The following is a 24107-nucleotide window of genomic DNA, read 5'->3' on the forward strand; positions in this document are numbered from 1 at the left end:
GGCTTAAAAATGGAAGCTTTTAACACTGCTCTCTCTGTCCCGTATCCTTCCGATGAAAAGTGGAGTTGGGTTGCAGCACAGGAGAGAAATTCAGAAGGGAAATATTGAAGCGATGACTGCAGTAGAAGAGGGAACCTATTTCCCTGGCCACAGGCGCTGGCGCCTTGGACCACAGGGCTGGCAGCTTCTCTGGGTGGCTGCAGTCTGGGACCTCGGGCGGGCGGGTGGCTTGTCCAACTCCTGGGCAGCAGCCAGCCGCAGGCGCTGGCGCCTGGATCAAAGGTGGGCGGCTTCTTCTTCTGGCGGCTCCTTCTTCTTCTTCTGTGCTTCCAGGGAGGGCAGTCAGTTATGTGTATGTGTGTGTGCATGCAAACATAGGCATGTACAAGTGTGTATGTGGAAATTTGATGGGCAAGTCAAAACCATAGAAGACTTGTCCCCTATCTCTTGAATCTTCCAGAGATATCCCCCACTTTTTTATTCTATCACTACTGGAGAGTCAGTATTTGCAGCCAGCCAACCAGTGACTCTCTCTGTATCTATTTCTGACTTCCCTGTCTGTCATCCAACCCCTAATCATATTTCCACCTGGATGCATCATTTTTACTCCCAATATGCTGTACAGAGGAGTCAGGATGCTGTCTTCACATGAATAGTACTCAGTAACAAGCCAATTGCATTTTAGTTGGGCAATGCCCCTACCCACCCTTCAAATCCCTTCCACCATTCATTTCTGTTTCCCTTTTTGTTTGTTGGATTGTTCTGCTGCTCCTTCTCCTCACCCCACCACCCTTGGATCGTAATGTAAAATTATTTTACGATGTCAAGAAATTATTAAAAATACAGGTACTTTGAAAAAAAAAATACAGGTACTTCTCTGAACACCGGCCCGGGGGGGTGGGGGGGGGACGACAGGGAAGAGGCGGCTGCCAGCGGCTGCCTCTTCCCTGCCCCGCCCAGCTTCTCCAATCACCGGCTGGGGGGCAGGCAAAGGCGGCCCCGGTTCTTCAATCACCTTTGCCCTGCCACCCGGCTCTTGCCTGCCACCTGGGTTTCTGATCACCAGCAGGCGGCTTCTTCCGTACTTCCCCTTTCACCTCCCAGCATTGCATATTGCCCTGATTAGCCTATGGGAAGTGTAGCAAAGGTACAGTCAATTACCATGTTTGTCTATTATTAGATAGAATTATTTTAATGTAGTCTTCCTTCCTTCCTTCCTTTCTTTTTTTAAAAAATATATTTTATTGATTTTTTACAGAGAGGAAGGGAGAGGGATAGAGAGTTAGAAACATCGGTGAGAGAGAAACACTGATCAGCTGCCTCCTGGACACTCCCCACTGGGGATGTGCCCTCAACCAAGGTACATGCCCTTGACCGGAATTGAACCTGGGACCCTTCAGTCCGTAGGCCGACACTCTATCTGCTGAGCCAAACCAGTCAGGGCAATTTCCTTCTTCTTTTGTTTGTTTCTTCATTTTTTCTATCTGGAAAAGTCTTTTTATTTTTATTGATTTTAGAGAGAAGAAGGTGGAAGGAGAGAGAAGCATGATGTAACAAAAAAGCACTGATCCGCTGCCTCCTACACGCATCCCAACCAGGGATTGAATCCACAACCTCTTGGTATAGGGAACAACACTCCAACTAACTGAGCCCCACCAGCCAGGGTACGACATAAATTACTTTAGATTTGAACATTTTAACACTATAGAATGAACAAAATAGGTTTGAAAAAAGCAAGGTCAGAGGGGAAAAAAACAACTTTCATTTCTTATTTTGGCAAAACTACATAGAAAAGATCAGTTACCAATTTTGTGATTTGACTACTATTATACACGTGTGTATTAAAAAGCCTCAATTAATTACTATTTAATGAAACTCCTTCCCTTATTTTTATCATGTCTGGGACTAGAATATGGTTAGTTTAAGCAAACAATACAAGATCTAAAAAATGAGATCTGCTACAGCAAGAAAAAATGTGCTGTAAGAAAAAACAAGCAAATGAAGTTACAGGCACCTTTATATCCAATTTCTAACATCTTTTTCTGAAGTCGAAAGCCATCAAATGAAAATGAAAAAGGCACATGCATTTATTTCCAAACCTAGTCATAAAAACATTGCCTAACAAAAAAATTCAACTAGAACTCAAAGCCAGTGACAGAGGGTTATTATAGAAACCAGCTTCTGGCAAAAATTCAAAGTAAAATCTGTTCTAAGTCTAAATTAAAAAGTATGTTTTATGCTACTTTTAATTACCTTTAAAGTATATAATTCCCCATGACTGTTGTGATAGACATAATATAAAGATGCACTGTCCTGTAAATGTTGGCCTAACCCTAACAATATCAACACCAAGTAACATGCAGAGACTGCCTCCATTTGCTGCAGAAAATAATTTGGCACTGATTAGTACTCCCTTGTTGCTTCCAACTCTCATGCTGGTGTAACTGGGATAAAAGTTGAGGGGCTTCTATACTTAGCTTCACTGAATGTGTCAGAACTAAGAAAATAAGGTATTTCAAATAAAAATTCAATTTGAACAATATATTCAGCAAGTCTTCTTTTTAATTAAAAGCTACTATATAAGTAGGTCAGCACTTGAACTGCCCAGAGGTACAGAATAAAAGACTTTAATTGCTCATAAAATAATGTTAAAATAAGTCTCACTTAGAAAGTCAAGACTATTCATGGAAATAAGTTCTTAAATTTGGGTTACCCCAATCTGCATCATATAACAAACAATAGGTATTCAGTATTTACATGTGTATGTACTTTAACTATAATGAGCAGAATAAAAACATTCAAGTCAAAATATATCTTCAGCCCAGCCAGTGTGGCTCAGTGATCAGAAAGTCATAGTTTGATTCCTGGTCCGGGCACATGCCCAGGTGTGGCCTTGATCCCCAGTAGGGGGGTGCAGGAAGCAGCCAGCCAATCAATGAGTCTCTCTTATCATTGATGTTTCTCTCTCCCTCTCCCTTCCTCTCTCTGAAATCAATTTGTGTGTGTGTGACCTCAAAAAGTGGCGACTGTTAGTATTTTTTTTTTAATAACACACAGAGAAGCAACCATTTCATCATAGTTATGACCTACATGCACTCATACAAGATCCATTGTAATGATGATGGGTGGAAGAAGGACAAGGAAGAACAGATAGTCTCTGAAAATGGTGATCAATATATAAGAATTTTTTGCTAGCCAGCAGTAAGGATGCCATCATCCACTAAAAAAGTTCATATGGGAGACCTGGTTGAGGTCAGTTTTCTTAAGGTAATACTCTTTCATAAAATTTAAAATACCACAAGAAGAAGAAAATGAAAAGGGATATTGATTAAGGGGCATGTGGTCAAGTCTTAACCAGCTCCTTATTCTATGCTGCTCTTCCCAGAGGTTACCATGTTAGGTGAGGATGGGTCTATCAGAATCTTGCCAGGACTGCAGACCAAGCATCTATCCAGGAGGAGAAGAAATTCTGCGTCCCTTTCTCAGGGAGAGGAAGACACATGGTTTGTGATGCACCATGACCTTGCCTAGTCCTCTTCATCCACTCACAATGCAAACAAGGCTACAGTTGATCCTTGTACCACACAGGTTTGAAAAATGTGGGCCCCCTTATATGTGGATTGTTTTCAATGACTACGGTAAATTACTTTTTCTTTCTTGTGATTTTCTTAATACATTTTATTTTCTCTAGCTTACTTTATTGTAAGAATACAGTTTATAACAAATTTAACATACATTTATTAACTGACTGTTTGGAAAGGCTTCCAGTCAACAGTAGTTAAGGTTTTGGGAATTCAAAGGTGATATCCAGATTTTCACTGCACAGGGGACAGGTGCCCAACTCCCATGTTGTTCAAAGGTCAATTATATTCCAATACCGTGAATGAGCTCACTGCCCCTTTTCCTCTACATCCCTTACCTATCAGAAGCCTACGCATCCTTCACAGTGCATTCCAAAGACACCTCAAGGAAGGTTTCCCTGCACTTCTAGACTTCTTGCAGCACTTTCCCACATTCATCTTGCCCAATGTCTGATTAGACTGATTTCTCTGAGGGCTGCATCTCCCAACAAGAGCTAACAGCACCACACCCACACTTGGCTTTCAATCAGTAAGTAACAGGAAGGATAAAGTCCAACACTACCAAGTCTATCTAGAACCCTAGATTGCATTTGTGGAATACAACTTGTCCTGGGCTAAAAAGGTCTGCAACTGAGGTCTATGATGTTTTCAGCTGTCTGAGATATAGGCCTATACAAGGTACAGTAGTAAAGAATCTAGACATTAAATGTGTCCTGAGGCTCTTCTGAACATGTCTAAACACAAATGTGGTTTTAAAATATTGCACTCAACTTGCAGCTAGACCAACTGAAAGTACTAAAGCAGGACTTAAAGCAAGTCTCCACATGTACTGAAAGCAAGGCTTTGCTTCATTAGAAGTCTAAAATTTAATGTAACATATTCACATATTCAAAGAGAAGTGTGGGTCAACCAGGAGCAAAAGACTCCATTACTAGGACAAAGCTGCCTTTATCAACTAGTCTCAATGCATGGTCTGGCATATTTATTTATAGCACCAGTAGAGAATTTTAGTGACTTAATGAACTGGAAAGAATAATAAATGCTCAGCAATTCATGTAAAAGGAGGAAAGCAGTCATATGAATAATCTAAAAAATGGATAATTAAAGAGACTTTAATATGTAGCTTTGAAATATGTTTTGTCTGTACTTAACATTGAATGGATGAATTCCCACTACATTAGACACCCCCCTTCTTCAAACAAAGTAATAAAACAGGCTTTGTGTACAGGGCTGAGTATATGAACAGTCTAGAAACTCACACCTACATCGCAAACAAGCCTCACTGCTAGGGATGGGCAATGTCGCGTTTCCAATTACTGCGGAGCACAGTGCAAGTAGCCAAGCACACTCACATGTGTGTCTCCAGTGCTTTACTAAGAACCAGTGTTAAGTTTTTCCCCCTAAAAATTATATATTCTCTTACAATATTAGAGTGTAAGAATAAAAGGAGATGGTAATACCAATAGTGGGGTAGCTGAATGAACCTAGCCATGGCTGGAAAAATCTCTTGCTTGGCTGGTGTGTTTATGAAAGGAAAATTTTACCACCAGCAATAATTTTTAAAAATTTTAGTAAGGTTCATAATGTAAACAAACTATTGTAAAGTAATGGCTTGAATTGTGTGTTGGCAAAAAATAAAAGACAGCTTGAATTTCCAAGTAAGCTCAACTGGTTTTTTATAAAAGTGTATGTTTTGGAAGGTGCAATAAGGTAAATACATCTGTTTTGCGCCTGTTGTTTAAACTGTGAATGATTTTAATTAGGTTTTGATCACAATAGGTAAGAAGGTATCTGAAGCTGGTACAAGGGGCTGAAGCCCTCTGAAGCCTCCCAGGGCCTCCGGGAGTGGTGAAGCACAAGCAAAAGCCCTCACAGGAAGAGCTCTCTCTCTGCTCCCACAGAAAAGGGAGGGCTTTCTCCAAGAGCGCCACAGGCTGGCTCTGTGCTTTTTTCCTTTTTACTATTGATGCCACTGGTTCTTCGGCCACTTGAAAGTCACTCCAGTGGACTCTGAGCAGCCAAAGGGAACAGGCACTGAAGGACCAGTCAAGTCGCCTTTCCTTCCCCATTCACACCTGGGGGATTAGGAACAGTGGTGAAACAGCTTATGTGAGAACAGATTAGGTATTGTGCATTCCTGTCATAATCAATGTACTGTTTCATGGGAGATAAGTAGTGCAAATTATTGACCATCAAATCTCGATCCTCGAGTACACAAACTTTTTTAATGTTCTGTGTGATGAAATGGAAGTATATTTAAAGCGTTTCTGGTGAAACTGAAATACAATTATTGCCTTGAGAAAAAATACTTGTGGCAACTGTTTGTGTTAGAGCTGAACAAGCCACCTTTTCATTTTTTTCCATGAAACACTACTGTACTTGAGAAAACACGCAAAGTGTGTTATTCACACTTAGGTATTTAGCAGCCATTTTCTCAAAAGTGAATAAAGTGAGCCTGTCACTTTAAGGAAAACTATTGCCAATGATAACATTCAAACCTTTAAGCAAAAATTAGAATTTTGAAAATACTTATTAAGCCACCATGAGCTTCCCAATGGTCAAAGACTGTTTCTGATGAGACTCGTGATAATATTAAATAAATGTAATTTTTTATATTGTACTGGAGCAGCAGTTCTCAACCTGTGGGTCGCAACCCCTTTGGCGGTAGAATGACCCTTTCACAGGGGTCGCCCAAGACCATTCTGTATGTCAGATATTTACATTACGATTCATAACAGTAGCAACATTACAGTTATGAAATAGCAACGAAAATAATTTTATGGTTGGGTCACAACATGAGGAACTGTATTTAAAGGGCCAGAAGGTTGAGAACCACTGTACTAGAAGCTCAGTGCACAAAATTTGTGCATGGGTAGGGTCCCTAGCAGCTGCAGGCTACTGGCCGGGGCCTCCCTTCCCCAGATGCTGGCTGCCGGCCAGGGCCTTCCTTCATTCCGTGCCGCCACTGGTGGTCAGTGCAAGTCACAGCAAGCGATTGAACTCCCAGTCGGTCGAACTCCTAAAGGGACACACTGCATATTATATATATATCGAAACATGTCAGCATTTGAGAGTTCCATAACTCAGTGAACCAATGTGTTCCAATAACAATGCAATTACAGTGGGGCCTTGACTTACGAGTGTCCCGACTAACGAGTTTTTTGAGATACCAGCTGTCTCTCGGCCGATTTTTTGCATTGAGTTGACAGAGTAATTTGAGTTAACAAGCTCCTTAACCAGCTCCTCAAGGAGCTCGGCTTCAGAATGAATTAAACTCGTAAGTCAAGGCCCCACTGTACATTATAGAATCATGCACACATGGGTAAAAGGTCCATTCAGAGTTCAAGACAAACCAATGCATTCTAGTAAACAGGAGCAAAGTTCACCAGTGGTTTTAGATTCCACATGGCAAGTAACCTTTAAGAAACTGCTATTCAAGTTTTGATGAAATATCAAATAATAACCACAATTATCTGAAAAAGCTATTAAAATACCCCTTCCTTTTCCAGCTACTCATTTGGGTAAAGCCGAATTTTCTTCAAAACAATGTTTGTTTATTTTTAAACAAATAAGTAAATATTTAAAGTTTTTTTTTTGTTTTCACTTCTATTCTAGTAAATAGCAATAGATATAATAAAAGCTCTCTGGGCTTCTCAAAATACTTAAAAGAGTATAAGAGTCCTGAGACCAAAAAATATGAGAACCACTGATATTATAGGAGGTTTTGAATTTCATTGTGTGATTGGTGGTAGGCCACTAGACTTTTAAAAAATATAAAAAGTCGCCCTAACTGGTTTGGCTCAATGGATAGAGCGTCGGCCTGCGGACTCAAGGGTTCCAGGTTCGAGTCCGGTCAAGGGCATGTACCTTGGTTGCAGGCACATCCCCAGTCGGGAGTGTGCAGGAGGCAGCTGATCGATGTTTCTAACTCTCTATCCCTCTCCCTTCCTCTTTGAAAAAATCAATAAAATAGATATATAAAATTTTTTTTAAAAAAAATATAAAAAGTGTAAGTGATCAAAATATCTGCTTTTTGGTTTTACCCTTCTAGTAAACAATAACTAATTCTCAAAGCATAATTCTCAACCATTCATTACAAAGAGTTTTGTGTACATTAGACAGACAGAATGGAGAAACATGACAATCTCTATCACAAAAATTAAATTCTATTTGTCCTATGACACTGTTTAATATCTTAGCTTTGCCCCAATCTCAGAAAATTCACAGAACACAGGTGTTAAGATATAGCAATGGATGACACCTTCTTTTGAAGATCTTGAGAAAAATTTAAATGGACATCGATAAGACAAATGTCCCTAGAAACGTCACATAAACCAGCAAAAAAGCAAATATTTCTCTTTGATAATTTACTTTCTCCTGTATCACATTTCCACAGCAACGTCTGCTGTTTCCCAAGCAGAGCTGCCAACATTTAAAGAATGTGTTGTTCACTTTTTCCTTCACTTAAGAGAGGCATAGTAGGTAGAACCTATCCATATCATTTTAACACCTTCCTATATACTAGTTCTATATAGTACAGTATTTGATATTATATAACATCAAAATCTTTCTACTAAGTACTAGAAAAGAGTTTGTTGGAAATAAAGTTTAGGTTAGGATTTTGCAGAAGTCCAGACAAAAGAAATATTTAATCTATCAACAGGAACTTTTCATTTTAATAAAGAGCTGGTGTTGAAACACATTCTCAGCTTCATTCTTAAAAAGATTTTAGGGGGTGTGCATGTCAACAGGATTGTTATCCTCATAATTACTTTACACTCAATAATTATGTATTATTTTAGAAAGACTGTAAAATCAAAATACAGGCTGTCCCCATTTTGAGCATCTGATTTTCCTAGAACCGAACCCAAACACCACTGTATGTTGGCATCCCTATCCAACACCCACCTGGTAAAAGTATATCATTGCCTGGTGATGATTTTAAGTACATGACAAGAGATATGCTAACCAAAATTTCAGGATCAATTCTGGCACTTTGAGGAATCTTTCATGGCACTGACAAGATTAATAAAGTAACCCAGACTTTCAGGTAAGTATGGGCTAATACCATAGGTCCCACAGAAATACTTGTTGAATAGCATTAAATTAGGTACAAAATCTAATTCACATAAAGAATTTCTACAGTGTTTATGAAAATGTGCTGAACCACCTGGAGGAGGGGTAGATGTAGGCATCAGAAATGACTGTACTTGTGTACTCTTCCTCCACAGCTGCTGCCCAGTCTCCAGCAGATGGGTGCCAGCTCCTAGCACTCACTCTGTCTCCGGAGGCCACAGGAGAGGGTAGAGGGAGGGAGCACTCTGGAGTGGGTGGAAGGCTGTGCAAGAGAAAGGGGTGTATGTAGCTAGCAACAGCTGTTTGGAGCCTAAACCTGCATCTTGAGCAGGAGGTGCTACTGAGTAGCTTCTCACCTTTTTAATGTTGACAATAAGGTTATTTGGGAAGAGATGCCTGTTGTAACCTTAGTTAAGAACTAGGACTGTAGATCATTTCTGAATAAGCCCTTCCAATAACATATCTGAATGTAGTTTGACAATTACAGCCAACTTTTCACTACATTTTCCATGAACAAAAGGTATGAAAATAGGTGCTAGTGAGCTAGTCTATATATATGGATATATATATATATATATATATATATATATATATATATATATATATATCCATCCCTGGTCTATCCAGACACCTGAAGTATAATAATAGCTGAAGGCCAAAATTAGTCCCTCACGATAAAGCAGGCATATTTGCTGGTGCAGGGTAGGCAAGATAACTACTTACAAAAAACTGGATGAATATAAGAAAGATGTTAATTAAAAAAAAATCTACATACAAAACAAATACTTACACAGGTCCCCAAACCAGGTATAGAACTATAAAAACAAGGTGTATATTCTAACTGGGCTATCCATTAATAGCCTAAACAGCAGCAGAAATGCAGGTCAGTGCTTTCCATTCAGCTTTGACCAATAGAACTGACTGTAAAGTGTTCAAATAAAATAGGTTGTAACAGTGATATTTGCAAAAGAGTCTTCACCATAACAAAACCCAGATACAATGCTAATCGTTTCAAAGGCAAGGCAAACTCTAGTGTAATGCATTCAGAAGAGTGGTGCTGTATGGTAACCATGACTGAAATGTTTATACCTTCTAACTGAATGTAGGAACACTCTTGCTGATACACAGGGTGGGTCAAAAGTAGGTTTACAGTTGTGAATATGCTAAATAGAGTTTATTCTTGTGTTAGTTTTCCATATGAACTATAAATCTACTTTTTCCCCATTCGTGCTATTACTGAAAAATTAAGTAGATTAAAAAAAAAAAGGAAACTAGATATGACTTGAGAGGAAAAAAGTGGAAATTTTCATATTTTTGTGCTTTTACATAGCAGCTATTATTGGGTTTATGCATTTATAGAGGTACATCTTTGGTTTACCCTCTATGCTTACATGATCTCTAATAATCATCTTTTTCTTGCACACCAATACCACTTACTTGAGCAGTGACTGTAACAGTACAAACTATGCAAACATTTCTTGCTCTATTAAAAGAGAAGGAAAGGAAGTCTGATGTTTTTGAGATATTCTGGGACCTGGACACAAAAGGAAACTCTAGAAACACTGTAAGCAAAACTTTAAAATGATTGCTATGGGGAGACTACAATGTACTCCTGTCTGGGAAATTGAAGGTAAAGAACTGAGTGTCTTAGATTTTGTGGATTTAGTTCCATGTACAGTTATATGATTCTCTGTGGCTCTAAAATGTTTCAAAATCAGCTTAAAAGAACTTACTTCAGACTTTTTAAACAGGGGGCCAGTTCACTGTCCCTCAGACCGTTGGAGGGCCGGACTATAGTTTAAAAAAAAAAAAAACTATGAACAAATTCCTATGCACACAGCGGTGGCAAAAACACCCGGCGGGCCGTATAAATGTTTTCGGCGGGCCGCATGTGGCCCGCGGGCCTTAGTTTGAGGACCCCTGAGCTAGAACCTCAGAAGAAAAAAAGGATTAAAGAGGACATGAGAGATGAAGAGATGTCCTGAACAGTAAGAAAGTACAAAAGGAGAAAACAAATGGTTACTACATTCCACTTTAACAGATTGGTTAAAGAATAAATATTGTAACAGTACATCACTGATATTTACCAGGGGGCTCAGCCATAAATTTGAAAAGTTCCCAATATGAGGCCACTGCCCACCCTTGATTAAAAACTGAAATCCTAAGAGAACATGTTCTACAATAACATGTAGATTCATGTCATTCAGACGTGAACCAAGATAACTGGCTAGGCTTTTCTGACAGTTAAGTGACTTTCTCCTATACACTGGCACAGTTTAGCACTTTACAGACAGCATCTTATTCAATCCTCACAACCACTCTATGTATTATTTCCATTATAAATGTTACATGTTCTGGAATTTCTCCCTTGCTGGTGGGATGCTAAATAACCTATGTTGGATCCACAGATGCCAAAGCATTAGACTGCTTTATGAGAAATTCATGGGTCAGAGATGGGGAGAAGAAGGCAGCCTACATTTATTCATTCAAAAATATTTACTGAGCAACTTCTACGTACCAGACACTTGGAACACATTAATGAGCAGACATGGAACTTATAGCCTAGAAGAGGGAGAAAAAGACAACTCACCAGAAACAAACAAATAAGTCATATAGTAATTTAGAAAGTAATAGATGCCGTGGAAAAAGTGGAGTATTCCGAGGACACAAGGCGAAGCTTACAAGTTTTATCAGGACAGACCTCACTGACATGGTGCTATTTTAGTGAAGACTCAAAGGAGGTGAGAGAACTGGCCAAAAAATGTATCAGAGGAGAAGATATATGTTTTTGAAAATATGCAAATTGGAAAACCGAGCACAAAGATAAAACAATGGGAACATGACTGACCTGTTCCAAGATGAGCAAGGAGGTAAGTAAGGATGCCTGGAATGGAGAACATCTGAGAGGGAGGGAAAGAGGTCAGAATTACTGGTAACTGGATAGTATCTGCTCTGTGAACTTTTATGAAAAATCTGACTTTTATTCTTAGTGACATGGAATGCCATTGAGGATTTTAAGTGTAATCTGATTTATGTTCTCTTTAAAAAAAAAAAAAAAGACACTCTGGTTGTTACACTGATAACAGATTAAAGGGAAGCCAGAAGAGGAGAAAGAAGAGGCCATGGCAGTAATCCAGGCAAGAGGTCCTGGAGACTAGGACAAAGGTACTAGCTAAGAGCAGAGGTGGGGAAAAGGTTGAACTCCTGAATTTATTTGAAGACAAGATTTTGGAAATATTTTGAAGATAAAACAGCAGGATTTGCTGACAGCCTGCATGTAGAGCGGGAGAGAAAAAGAATAATGGAGAGAAAAAGAAAAATCAGGAGGATTTCAAGGTTCTTGACTGAATAAGCTGAAAAAAATGGAGCCAAATTAGAGCAGGTCACAGGGAGAACAGGTTTACAGAGAAAGATCGGAACTTTCCAGGTTCAGTCTTATTAAAACTGAGGCATCTTTTACATGCGCAAGTGAAGAAGCCAAAAAAGTAGTTAGGTATGTGCGCCTGGAGTTGGGAATACACATCTGGGAGTCTTAAGCAGCAACATACATTTTATGAAAGTCTTACAACTGGGACAACTGTTACGCAAGAACTGAGCCTTGAAGTATTCCCAAATAATAGGTTGGTGAGAAAAAAACAACACAAATTTTAAGAAACTCAGAACTGAAAAGAAACCAGTGGGCCAGTGGTATAGGAGGAAAAGCAGGAAAGTTGTGGTATTCTCAAAATTGAATGAAGAAAGCATGTCATAAAGAAGAGGGAATGACCCATTATATCCAATGCTACTAACAGGTACAGATAGAGAACTGACTGTTGAATTTAGCAACTTGGAGTATTTTCTTTTGAAAAAGCCCTGTGACTGTATCCCAGCATACCTTCACCTCAGAGAACATGATTATGCACTGAATGTGTTATCTTTCAACTTTCTCATGAACTGAATTTGTTTTTCTAAAGACTTATCCAAAAGGAAGGATTTACTCTAGTTTACTATTTGGGACTCAAATCAGCAGGAAATACAGGGATAAACTTCAGATGCTAAGAGCAATTTGCCAATATTCAATTCCTGTCCATTAAAAAATAAAAATACCTCTATGTAAACTGGAAATAAAAAGACAGATTTATTTGGTCCTCATGAGGTGTTATGATAAAACCAAGAGCCAATATTATACCACTGTTTTTCCTATTAAAATAAAGAACACCACAATTTGGTACATTATTGCCATTATTATTTGATTATGTTCCAAAATGCTAACACTAGTGCAGCCAGCCATGAAAACCAAAATAAAAGGTATAATTATTAGGAAGTAGACACAAGTGTCATTATCTGCAATTGATTATATAACTAGAACCCCAAAAGAATAAACCACAAAGCTCTTAGAATGAGAGCCAGCTATAAAATAGATATACAAAAATCGACAACCATTTACACCAGCAAATAGCCAATATGAAGAATGCATTACAACAACAACAGAGTCATAAATACCTAAGAACCCTAACAGGGAATACTAGAACTTCGATGGGAAAAAAAAAAAAAAAAGAGGCATATATACCTCTGCTAGGAGAGACAAGTTGAATAAGCTTTTACGTCCCTTAACAGAAACACTGACTACACTACATGTAAGCGACAGTCCTTGCCAAAGAGTAAAAATACAACATAATTGGGCATTTCTTAGTTCTAAGCATTTATCGGCAGAGTCTTCCAAATGAAAATGGTAGGTATATCAATACATCCACTCTCTAAACTCCACTGAAATGGCAGTAAAGAGATCTTTCTAGAAGACAGAGACCCAAGGACTTGAAACATAATCATGGAAGTGGAAAGCAAAGGACAAGTAGCAACTTAGCAGACCTGAAAGAGTGAATGAAACACTATACTGTCTGAGGAAAGCTGAGAAGCACTCCAGATTGCTCAAAAACTGGCGGTGAAAGGGTGGTGAGCTCATAAAAGGTTAGTAAAGGCTGTTTGAGAAGACCTACATCCCTGGATGCCCTGTCCAACTCATCACTGGTGAGCTCTGGCTGACAGTCCCAGGGCCCAGCCAGACTGAACATTGATTCTGGGGAGAGTAGATAAAACAGGTAAATCTTTGAACCGTGAGAGCATGGGAACTTTCCCCAGAGTGACTATACAAAGGGACTGCTAACATTCCAGACTGATGCCTCTCTTTCAGTATTCTTAGATTTAAACTTCATGAATATATTCATGATAGCAAGACAATAATCTTAACTAAGGGCAGATGTATGTCATTATGATTTTTTAAAAAGAATAGTGTAATTTGCTCTACCAGGTATTTCTATATATTCTAAATCTACGTTAAAAAGATCTGGCATTGAGCATGTTTTCATGTCTCTTGGCCTTCTGTATGTCCTCTTTCAAAAAGTGTCTATTTAGGTCCTTTGCCCATTTTTTTTATTGGATTGTTTATCTTCCTTTTGTTAAGTTGTATGAGTTCCCTATAAATTTTGGAGATGAAACCCTTATCGAAGATGACATTGGAAAGTATGTTCTCCCATGCAGTGGGCTTTCTTGTTGTTTTGTTGATGGTTTCTTTCGCTGTGCAGAAGCTTTTTATTTTGATGTAGTCCCATTTGTTTATTTTCTCCTTGGTTTCCATTGCCCTAGACCAGCCGTGGGAGAACTACGGCCCGCGGGCCGGATCTGGCCCGTTTGAAATGAATAAAACTAAAACAAAAAAAGACCGTACCCTTTTATGTAATGATGTTTACTTTGAATTTATATTAGTTCACACAAACACTCCATCCATGCTTTTGTTCCGGCCCTCCGGTCCAGTTTAAGAACCCATTGTGGCCCTTGAGTCAAAAAGTTTGCCCACCCCTGCCCTAGACAGTGATGGCGAACCTATGAAATGCGTGTCAGAGGTGACACGCGAACTCATTTTTTTGGTTGACTTTTCTTTGTTAAATGGCATTTAAATATATAAAATAAATATCAAAAATATAAATCTTTGTTTTACTATGGTTGAAAATATCAAAAAATTTCTATATGTGACACGGCATCAGAGTTAAGTTAGGGTTTTTCAAAATGCTGACACGCCGAGCTCAAAAGGTTCGCCATCACTGCCCTAGGAGCTGTATCGGTAAAAATATTGCTACAACAAATGTCTGCTATTTTGGTGCCTATGGCTTCTTCTAAGATTTTTATGGTTTCCCCTCTTACGTTTATGTCCTTTATCCATTTAGAGTTTATTTTTGTGTATGGTGTAAGTTGGTGGTCTAGTTTCATTTTTTTTTTGCATGTATTTGTCCAATTTTCCCAACACCATTTATTGAAGAGACTGACTTGACTACACGTCAATGTCATCCGAGAGAGGCAAATCAAAACAACGAGGTACCATCTCACACCTGTCAGAATGGCTATCATCAACAAATCAACAAACGACTACACGTGTTGGAGAGGATGCAGAGGATAAGGAACCCTCTTGCACTGCTGGGAATGCAGACTGGTGCAGCCACTGTGGAGAACAGTATGGCGTTTTCTCAAAAAATTAAAAATGGAACTGCCATTTGGCCCAGTGATCCCACTTATACAAATATATATCAAGAAATCAGAAACACCAATTAGAAAGGATATATGCACCCCTATGTTCATAGCAGCACAATTTACAATAGCTAAGATTTGGAAACAGCGTAAGTGCCCATCAGCAGATGAGTGAATTAAAAAACCGTGGTACAGCTACACAATGGAATACTACACTGCTATAAAAAAGAAGGAACCTTTACCATTTGCAACAGCATGGATGAACCTGGAGAGCATTATGCTAAGCGAAATAAGCCAGCGGGAGAAAGATAAATATCACATGATCTCACTCATATCCTATCTAATAAAAGAGAAAAATGGTAATTGGCGTACGACGATACCCTTTTCATTGGCTAATCAGGGCTATATGCAAATTAACTGCCAACTATGATTGGCAGTTAACTGCCAACTATGATTGGCAGTTAACTGCCAACTAAGATTGGCAGTTAACTTCCAACAAGATGGCGGTTAATTTGCATATGTAGGCTCAATGCAGGGAGGTGAAAGGGAAAGCAGGAAGAAGCCCCCTGCCACTGACAGTGATCGGAAACCCAGGGGGGAGCTAAGAGCTGGGGGGCAGGGCAAAGGCGGCCCTGGGGCCGCCTTTGCCCTGCCCCCCAGCCATGATGGGAGAATCAGGTGCCTTTTCCGCCCTGGCCAGTGATAGCAGGAAGTAGGGGTGGAGCCAGCGATGGGAGCTGGGCACGGTCGAAGCTGGCAGTCCCAGGAGCTAGGGGTCCCTTGCCTGGGCCTAAAGCGGAGCCCACGATCGCGGGGCCGCTGCAGCTGCGGGTCCCCGCTGCCCGGGCCGGACACCTCAGCCAGAGGCCTCAGGCCTGGTCAAGGGGCCGATCAGGCGATCGGAGGGTGATGGGGGTCTATGCCTCTGGCGGAGGCGTCAGGCCTGGGCAAGGGGCCGATCCTGCGATTGGAGGGTGATGGGGGTCAACGCCTGAGGGCTCCCAGTATGTGAGAGGGGGCAGGCTGGGCTGAGGGACACTCCCCCCGCCCCCCCCCCCCACACCCAGTGCACGAATTTCGTGCACCGGGCCCCTAGTGTGGATATAATGATCAACATAAGCTGATGAACAAAAACAAATCCAGAGACAAGGTAGCACTGAACAGACAGTCTAACCGCAGAGAGCAGGCAGAGGAGGGGGATGGAGGGGGAGAGATCAACCGAAGGACTTGTATGCATGCGTATTAGCATAACCAATGGACACAGACATGGGCAGTGGGGGCTTGCCCTTGGGGGTGGGCATGTGCTGGAGGGGGGCATGTGCTGGGGTGGGGGGTGGCCGGGGAGAGGTCAATGGGGGAAAAAGGAGACTTATGTAATACTTTAAACAATAAAGAATTTAAATTAAAAACAAACACACAAACAAAAAAAGATCTGGCATTGATTAAGATTAGAAATCAATGCATTGATGCATAAGGCATAAAACAGAATAGACTCCATAGCTAGTTAAGATCTTAAAATATAATTAAGGAAAGACTACTAACCAGTGAGGAAAGGATGGACTGTATGTAACAAAGGGTGCTGATAGAATTGGCTAGCTGGGGAAGGGGAGGGGGGAGGGGTAGAAGGTGGTGTAAGACAAATCATATCAATATACTAATATAGAATTAAATGTAAAAACTAATATATTTCCAAAATTTTGTTTCACTCACTTCACCTCTGGGTTTTCCAAACACAAACGTTCACAAGGAAAAATCATAAAGGACATGATATAGAGAGCTGACTGTATAAAAATAAAAATATTATGTTGTTTGGAAAACACTGTAAAGTAAAAGACAACTTATGACCCGGGGGGAGAGGGGGGTAATCACTTCAAATATGATAAAGGCACAATACTCTTTATATAAAACTATTTAAAATCATTTATAAAAGTCATCAGATAAGAGTAAAATGGGCAAAGTACGTGAATAAACTCTCAAAAGGTAAAACAAAAAACTAATTTCACTATCTACCAAAAAAAAAAAAAAAAAAAAGAAGACGACTACATATTTGATAGAAAATTAGGAAAGATTTAACATTGAGATGTGGGCATCATGGGAAGATCATTCTATGCTAAAGGGAATCAGTGTATCTAGGCATAAGCAATTTGGCAACATACCTCAAGCCATAAAAGACTTCACCCCTGCCTGAGGAATTCTTCTCTTTAAATCCAACCCAAACAAGTCAGACACACTGAGACTTTCAGACAAGGGTATTTAGCCCAGCTCTGCCTGCAAGTCTATTACTTTCTGAGAGGACCTCCTGCGTCAGACTGTTGAGGACCTTCCTTCATTCCATTGTGGCCACCTTTATCACCTTCATTCTAAGCAATCATAAGGAAATGCAATGACATAATTAAGGTCACTGAGATTGGAAGTAGTCAAGCTAGGATTTGCAACCAGTGTTTAATACCATATTCTCAACTACTAAAAATGGATATATGTCAAACAACAGAAAGCAAGTTAAACTTGGGCATATCCATCATTAAAAATTGTATTTTCAAGTAAGAGTTAAAGGCATAGGAAATCTGTAAGATATTAAGTGGAGGGGCAATATTTAAAAGTATGTCTGTGCACACAAATAAAAAGGGACAAAAGGAAGAACTTCATCTAATGAGCAGTAGGTTTATTTCTGGGTAATGTGATTGTGGTTTTTACTTTCTTAATCTTTTGTGTGTGTGTGGGTTTTTTTTGGGGGGGGATATTTCTGGAAAATGTCTACAATACGGATAATTGCTTTTTACTTTAAAATGTTTAAAAGCAAAAGGACACATATGTAATACCCTTTGTAATACTTTAAGCAATAAAAATAAATAAAATAAAATGTTTAAAAGCATAGAAACAATAGAAATTCGTAACTGTGCCTGCTTAGAAGGTCTCAATTTTTAAACAAGCAATGAAAACAGGAAAGATCAGGTGAGAGGTTACTATCTTAGCAATTTGGCAATACTGCTGAACAGGGTCCAGCAAATAAGAGTATTTTCCATCATTATTCTTTTCTCAGAGTGAAACTGGAAAAATGAGCCTTATATAACTTGCTTGATAGCCGAGTTAACTGAAATTTAACTAGCACATAAAACAAGAGATATTAGCAAGAAACAAACTCTTCAACATCCCATACATGCTCCAAATCACTGGACTACCAAAAGCACTTGGGAATTCACTGATTGAATTGTGATCATTTACACAGTAAAGTTAAAAGGGTTTCAAAAAAACAAAAAAGCCTGACACGAGTGACATATTTTTATGCTATTTTGTTCAGAACAGTTCTTGCAAGGCAAACTACAATTAGATGACTACCAAATATCTGTCTTGAGCATAAAAGAATTAATATTTTTAAAATGCATCTTTGTTTGGATGTGTGCGCCTTGGGGAAGAAAAGGAGTGGGCGATTTTGTAAACTGTGCCTTTCCTTTGTTACTTTAAAGTGTAACATGACAAGTGGTTTAACTTTTTGTAAAGAATCATGGCAAAGTACTTTCTAGGAACAAAACAAATTAAAGGCTGATATTGACATTTGACTATTTTTTTTTGGCCACAAATTATCAAAGGATTTTTTGCATGGCTGTAGGATTATATTTCACTTTTAAAAATTTCTTAACTGTAAGGTTTTAGGACTTTCGACAAATGATGATACAATTCTTAGGTTTGTGTGCCCCGCAGGAGGACTGGTTTTGTGTGTGTCGTTTTGGTTTTGTTTTATTGTTCCCACTTTATTTTGGAACTTTGTTAAACAAGTTTTCGGAGCAAAGACGGGGGGGGGGGGGGGGGGGGGGGCGCATGAATAATCAAAGGACAACACAGCCGCCAGCAGCATCACCTCATATGAGAGGATTATTAAATAATGCTGTAATTACTTAGGAGAAAAAAACACACAAACAAACCTGGAACTGTATCACTCACCCTTACCTGCGCTGAGATCAAGAACTGAAAATGGGGATTCAAAATCTTCAGAAAAGGTAGCCCTACTCAGGCACCCAAAGGCACGGACCCGCCCACTTCCCCTGGAGACCCCGTTGCTAGGAGAACCCCAAATAACCCTTTAAAGCCAGGACAGCCTGGGAGAGGATCCTCCCGGAGGCTGGGGATAGTAAAAAGAGGAGAGTGGGGGGAGGGAGAAGAGAAGGAGGTACAGAGAGGGTTAAAAGAAGAGGAAACCCTTTGGCTTTCTCAGGGGCCAGAGAGCGTGGGCTTGGTAACCCCACAGAAAATTCAAAACAGCCGGCAGAACAAAGTTCCGGACGCCGCCGGAGTCAGGTTGTAGTTCAGCTAAAGTTTGAAACAGTGGAGACGCTCCCCTCCATCCCTAGTGGGAAACAAACCGCCCTTTGTGAGTTTCTGTCCATGGAAAACGAAGCTATCGAGTTTCATCTCACCAACTACGAACTCAACACTTGGTGAAACTAACATCTTGATTTCCTTCTATGAAACCGGCGGTTCCCACACTGTGGCATCCAGGAGTTATCCGGGGATCTTTAAAATACACATCGAGTTTAATTAACGTGGGGCGTGAACTGAGCACGGAGTTTTAAAACTCCCAAGACATTCCCTTGTGGAGCCAGTTTTGGGGACTACTGGATTCCAGGATTTGGCGAGACTGCCGAGACTATTTTTAACAAGAAAAGAAAAAGAAAGCACAATTATCTCCCGTTGTCTTTTTCAGGCTAATAATAGAATTCGCTGGCTTTTTCCAAGCACACAGGACAATAGGCTGCTTCATAAACAGGAGTCCCCAGCATGCCCTAACAATACTTTCTTTGAGATACAAAGACCGGACAGTTTCAGTCCTTTCTTCCCAAGAGAGCAAATATCCTTCTTACCAAAACACCAAACTCATTTTTTTCCTGTTTTAACAGCGAAATGAGCCATGAATGCCGCTAAGCGCCTGGTGGGCCAGCTCCAGGACCAGAAAGACACCGAAGCCCCAGGATCCCACCAGCATGAGCCGGGGCGCTGCGACGACCGGGACTGGGCGTCGGTCCCTGCAACTCGCTCCATAAAGTTCCTGGAGGGAAGTTTGCTCACTTTCCCTCCCGGGCGAGGGTCGCGGCCCCCGCCACCTGCTCGGCGCCCAGGCTACCCGGCCGCGCCCCCTCGCTGGACCGCCGCCACCTCGGGGACGACGCGCTCCGCGGGAGCCCGGCCGGCCGGAGCCGGGGGCTCGCCTCTCCCCTCCCCGGGGCGCCCGGGGTGCAGCTGGCCCAGCGCCTGGAGCTGGGCGCCGGCCCCCGCGCGGGGCCCGCACTGTCCCGCCGGAAAGCCTTAGAGAAGCAGGCGCGTGCGCGCGCGGCCGGAGCCTCGAAAGCCCGGGCAGGTCTTCCAGGCGCCCCCGGAACCCCGAGCCCATCGCCGGCCGCAGCCGCGTCCCGACCCAACCGCGCTTGGCCCCTCCGGCCGAGGCCGGGAGCGCGCCCCGAGCCGGGCGGTCCGGCGCCGCGCACGCGCGGAGGTACCCGCCCGCTCGCCGGCGGCGCCCTGACTCACCATTCGCGTTTATCTTCGCCTCCGGCGCTGCCGCCTGCACTGCTCGCTGCGGGCCGCTCCGGCCCGGTGCCCACTCCTGAGGCCCTGGCCCGGGCACTCGGGAATCTAGCGCCCGGCGGGCTCAGCGGGCACCCGCACGCAGGGCACGCTCCGCGGGGCCGCGCGCGCGCGCTCGAGCGCGGGGTGGGGGCGGAGCCAAGCGGGCGGTGTTCCCAAAGGCGGCTATGGATACAGGGCATGCGCACTGCCTGTCCCTTGGGAGAAGTGGAGGTGCAAAATGGGCTTGGACCCTCAACCAATAAAAAGGATGAAGGTAGAAAGGGCCAGGAGTCTCTCCTCACTAAGAGGCAAGTTTGCCCTTGTCCCACCAACTGAAGTTTCCTAATCTGGTTCATTCATTGATGTGTTGAACATTTATTGAGCATCTACTTTGGCAGGATACAGGGCATCCTCTGATATTGGGGAACCCATTACATTTGGGTTAGGGATTACATTTCCGGAACTGATTCCAGCCCTCCCTTTGCACAGGTAAGGAGAGTGCATCGATAGTAATAACCCCATACCCCAAACTGCAAACCTTAGCTACACTCCTGAGCAATTGAGGGACAGGGTGTTGCTGCTGGCTGGGGTGAAGAGAAAAACTTATTTGAGAAGCCTGGAAGTATAAGAGCTAGAGACAGAAGATAAGATCACCTGGCAAGGAAGGGGAATACAAAGACATAAGTAGCAAACAATTAAAAATTGAAAAAATATATCAAATAATATGTGAGCTCATGAACCCTGTTGTGAACAAGTTTAACCGTGCGTGTATTGTTCATAGTGAATAGTGCAAATGACAGTTGGAAGAGTAGTTGTAGTTCAACATCATTTTTAATGTTTAACTTCAAAATTTCAGCATTTCTTTAATGGATAATTGAGAAATACTAAAGTTTGGTGGAGAGGGACCCGTGGTAGTCAGAATTTAGGCATATAAAGACTACAGACCGGAAATGCTCTACCTAGTCCTAGTATGTACTCTAGGTAAGAAGTAGTAGGGTTCTAAATTTAAGTGATGGCAGCAGGAATGGAAAGATTTTAGTGATTTTGAAGAACAGGAGGGTTTCCTAGCTTGATGACAGACTCTATTTCTCGGTCATCATCCTTGGTAAATATTTATTAGTGGATAAATTAAACCTCTAAAATATATTGCTACAGTCACTAAATAATTCTTTTAAAATAAATTGGGCCCTGGAAGAACTTATTTCTACTCTATCAATAAACTTAATTTGAGAAGTAGTATACATAGTGAAAGACACATGGACTTTGAAAGACAGAAACCCTTTTCATAAAGTCCGTATGCTCCAAAATAAACTGATATTGTGCAATTTACTTAATATCTCTGGGCCTTTCTGTGCTCATCTATTACATAGAATTATAATGTTTACCTTGTTGGTGGTTAATTTTATGTGTCAATTTAGCTGGCCAAAGTACTCAGATATTTGGTCAAACATATTCTAGACGTTACTAGGCATGTAGTTGTTTTTTTTAAGGTGAGGTTAACATTTAAATCAGTGGACTTTGGGTCAATGAAGGCCCTGATAGAAAAAAACTTACCTAACATGAATAAAAAGGAATTGTGCTGCCCTCGCTGGTTTGGTTCAGTGGATAGAGCGTCAGCATGCTGACCTAAGGGTCCCAGGTTGATTCTGATCAAGGGCACAGACCTTGGTTGCAGGCTCCTCCACTGCCTAGGCCCTGGTCAGGGAGCATGCAGGAGGCAATCAATTGATGTGTTTCTCTCACATCTATATTTCTTTCTGTCTTTCCCTCTTGCTTCCACTCTCTCTAAAAATCAATGGAAAAATATCCTCGGGTGAAGATTTAAAAAAAACAAACAAAAAGGAATTGTGCTAACGGACTGCTTTTGGACTTGAACTGCAACTCTTCCCTGGGTCTCCAGCCTACTTGCCCACCCTTCAGATTTTGGACTTGCCAGCCTCCATAATCATGTGAGTCAATTCCTTAAAATAATTGTCTTTTCTCTATGTACAGATGGATGGATGCTAGATAGATAGATAGATAGATAGATAGATAGATAGATGATAGATAGATAGATAGATAGATAGATAGATAGATAGATAGATGTTAGTTCTGTTTCTCTGGAGAACCCTGACAAATATATCTTGCAAGATCATGAAGATTATATAAATTAATTATCATCTGAACCTGAAAAATTGGGATTATAGTCTTTAACTTGTAAGGTTATGAAAAACTAAATAAAACTGGGTAAAGCATCCAACACATGGTAGGGTCTTAATAAATGGCAGCTACTATTATGTAAGAGGCAATACCAAAGGCAAAAACAAGAGGGTAGATATTAGCACTATAAAAGCATTTTCTCAGATTACTAGGTAATAACATTAAATTTAAAAAAGTAGTTTTAAGAGATAACAGAAAATTTTTGTCTCAGCTCTGATGTGCTAAAAATGTAATAACATGAATATTTTAATTATTTGGAAATAAATGCCAAATGAGCCATTAAGTAAATACAGACTCTAGCTGTACTCTTAAAACACATCTTTTTATTCACATCTGAACATTTTATTCCAATATAGATGCCAATTCAATTCACTTTACTTGCTACTAGGAAAGAGAAACCTAAGAAAACTTACCTTTGAAATAATTCCCCGTCTCAGAGTAAGTGCATAATATAGCACTCAATCAGTGTGTTTATTTAATTCCTTCTGGGGCATGCCTATGGCTTTTGGGAGCATGTAAAAATGGGGGAAATATTCCATTTAATCTACAAATATTGCCATTTATTATGTCCTAGGCAGCATCCCTGCCCTCAGGGAATTTAGCAAATAGCCTAGAATAAAATGAATAACCATAACTATAACTTAAGGCAGAATGTGGCAAGTGCTGGAGGAGGAACATAAATGATTGGGCCAATTGTAACTTGTTCAGGAAGTTGGTGATGGGGGCTCACTCTCCCAATCCTGCCTCTATTATTGCCCCCAGCTTTGCACAGTTTAGTATAGTGCAGAATAGTGGAACAGAGGAGCATTAAAGACATTTTGAGCAAAGTTGGTAACTATCAACGAAAATAACACTTTCACTCCTTGGACTCACTTGCTTTATACTGTTTATAAGATACAGGAAGAGAGGGACAGGAGAGGCATTTACAGCCCACTCAGATGTAAATGTTCCTTTGTTCTTTGTTTTCTCTTTATTGTCCTGGCTGGGTTTTTTTGTTTTATTTTGTTTAAAGGAAAATTTAACTTTAGCTTTAGAAAAAAAAAATGAGATAAATTTCCCTGACCTAATTGAGATTTATGTGGAAAGTACATTAAAAGTAACATCAAAATAACAAAAGGTGGGGGGTTGGGTTTATAAAAGGACAAGGAATGATTGGGTTGGAAACCATTAACCAGGTGGAGAAAAATGACCATC

The 24107-nt window shown here is 40.7% G+C and overlaps 1 protein-coding gene across 1 annotated transcript in view; it reads right to left on the minus strand.

Annotated features, from left to right (window-relative positions):
* BTBD3 (BTB domain containing 3) overlaps nt 1-20813 on the minus strand; it is a 38884-nt gene extending 18071 nt beyond the window's left edge. Inside the window, exon 1 of the mRNA XM_059705543.1 lies at nt 20676-20813. The gene's annotated coding sequence lies outside the window, so the exon portion shown is untranslated. The remainder of the gene's footprint in view (nt 1-20675) is intronic.
* Between the last annotated feature and the right edge of the window lie 3294 nt (nt 20814-24107).

This window comes from Myotis daubentonii, chromosome 8 (genome assembly GCF_963259705.1).
Source record: "Myotis daubentonii chromosome 8, mMyoDau2.1, whole genome shotgun sequence".
In the NCBI taxonomy this organism is placed as follows: domain Eukaryota; kingdom Metazoa; phylum Chordata; class Mammalia; order Chiroptera; family Vespertilionidae; genus Myotis; species Myotis daubentonii.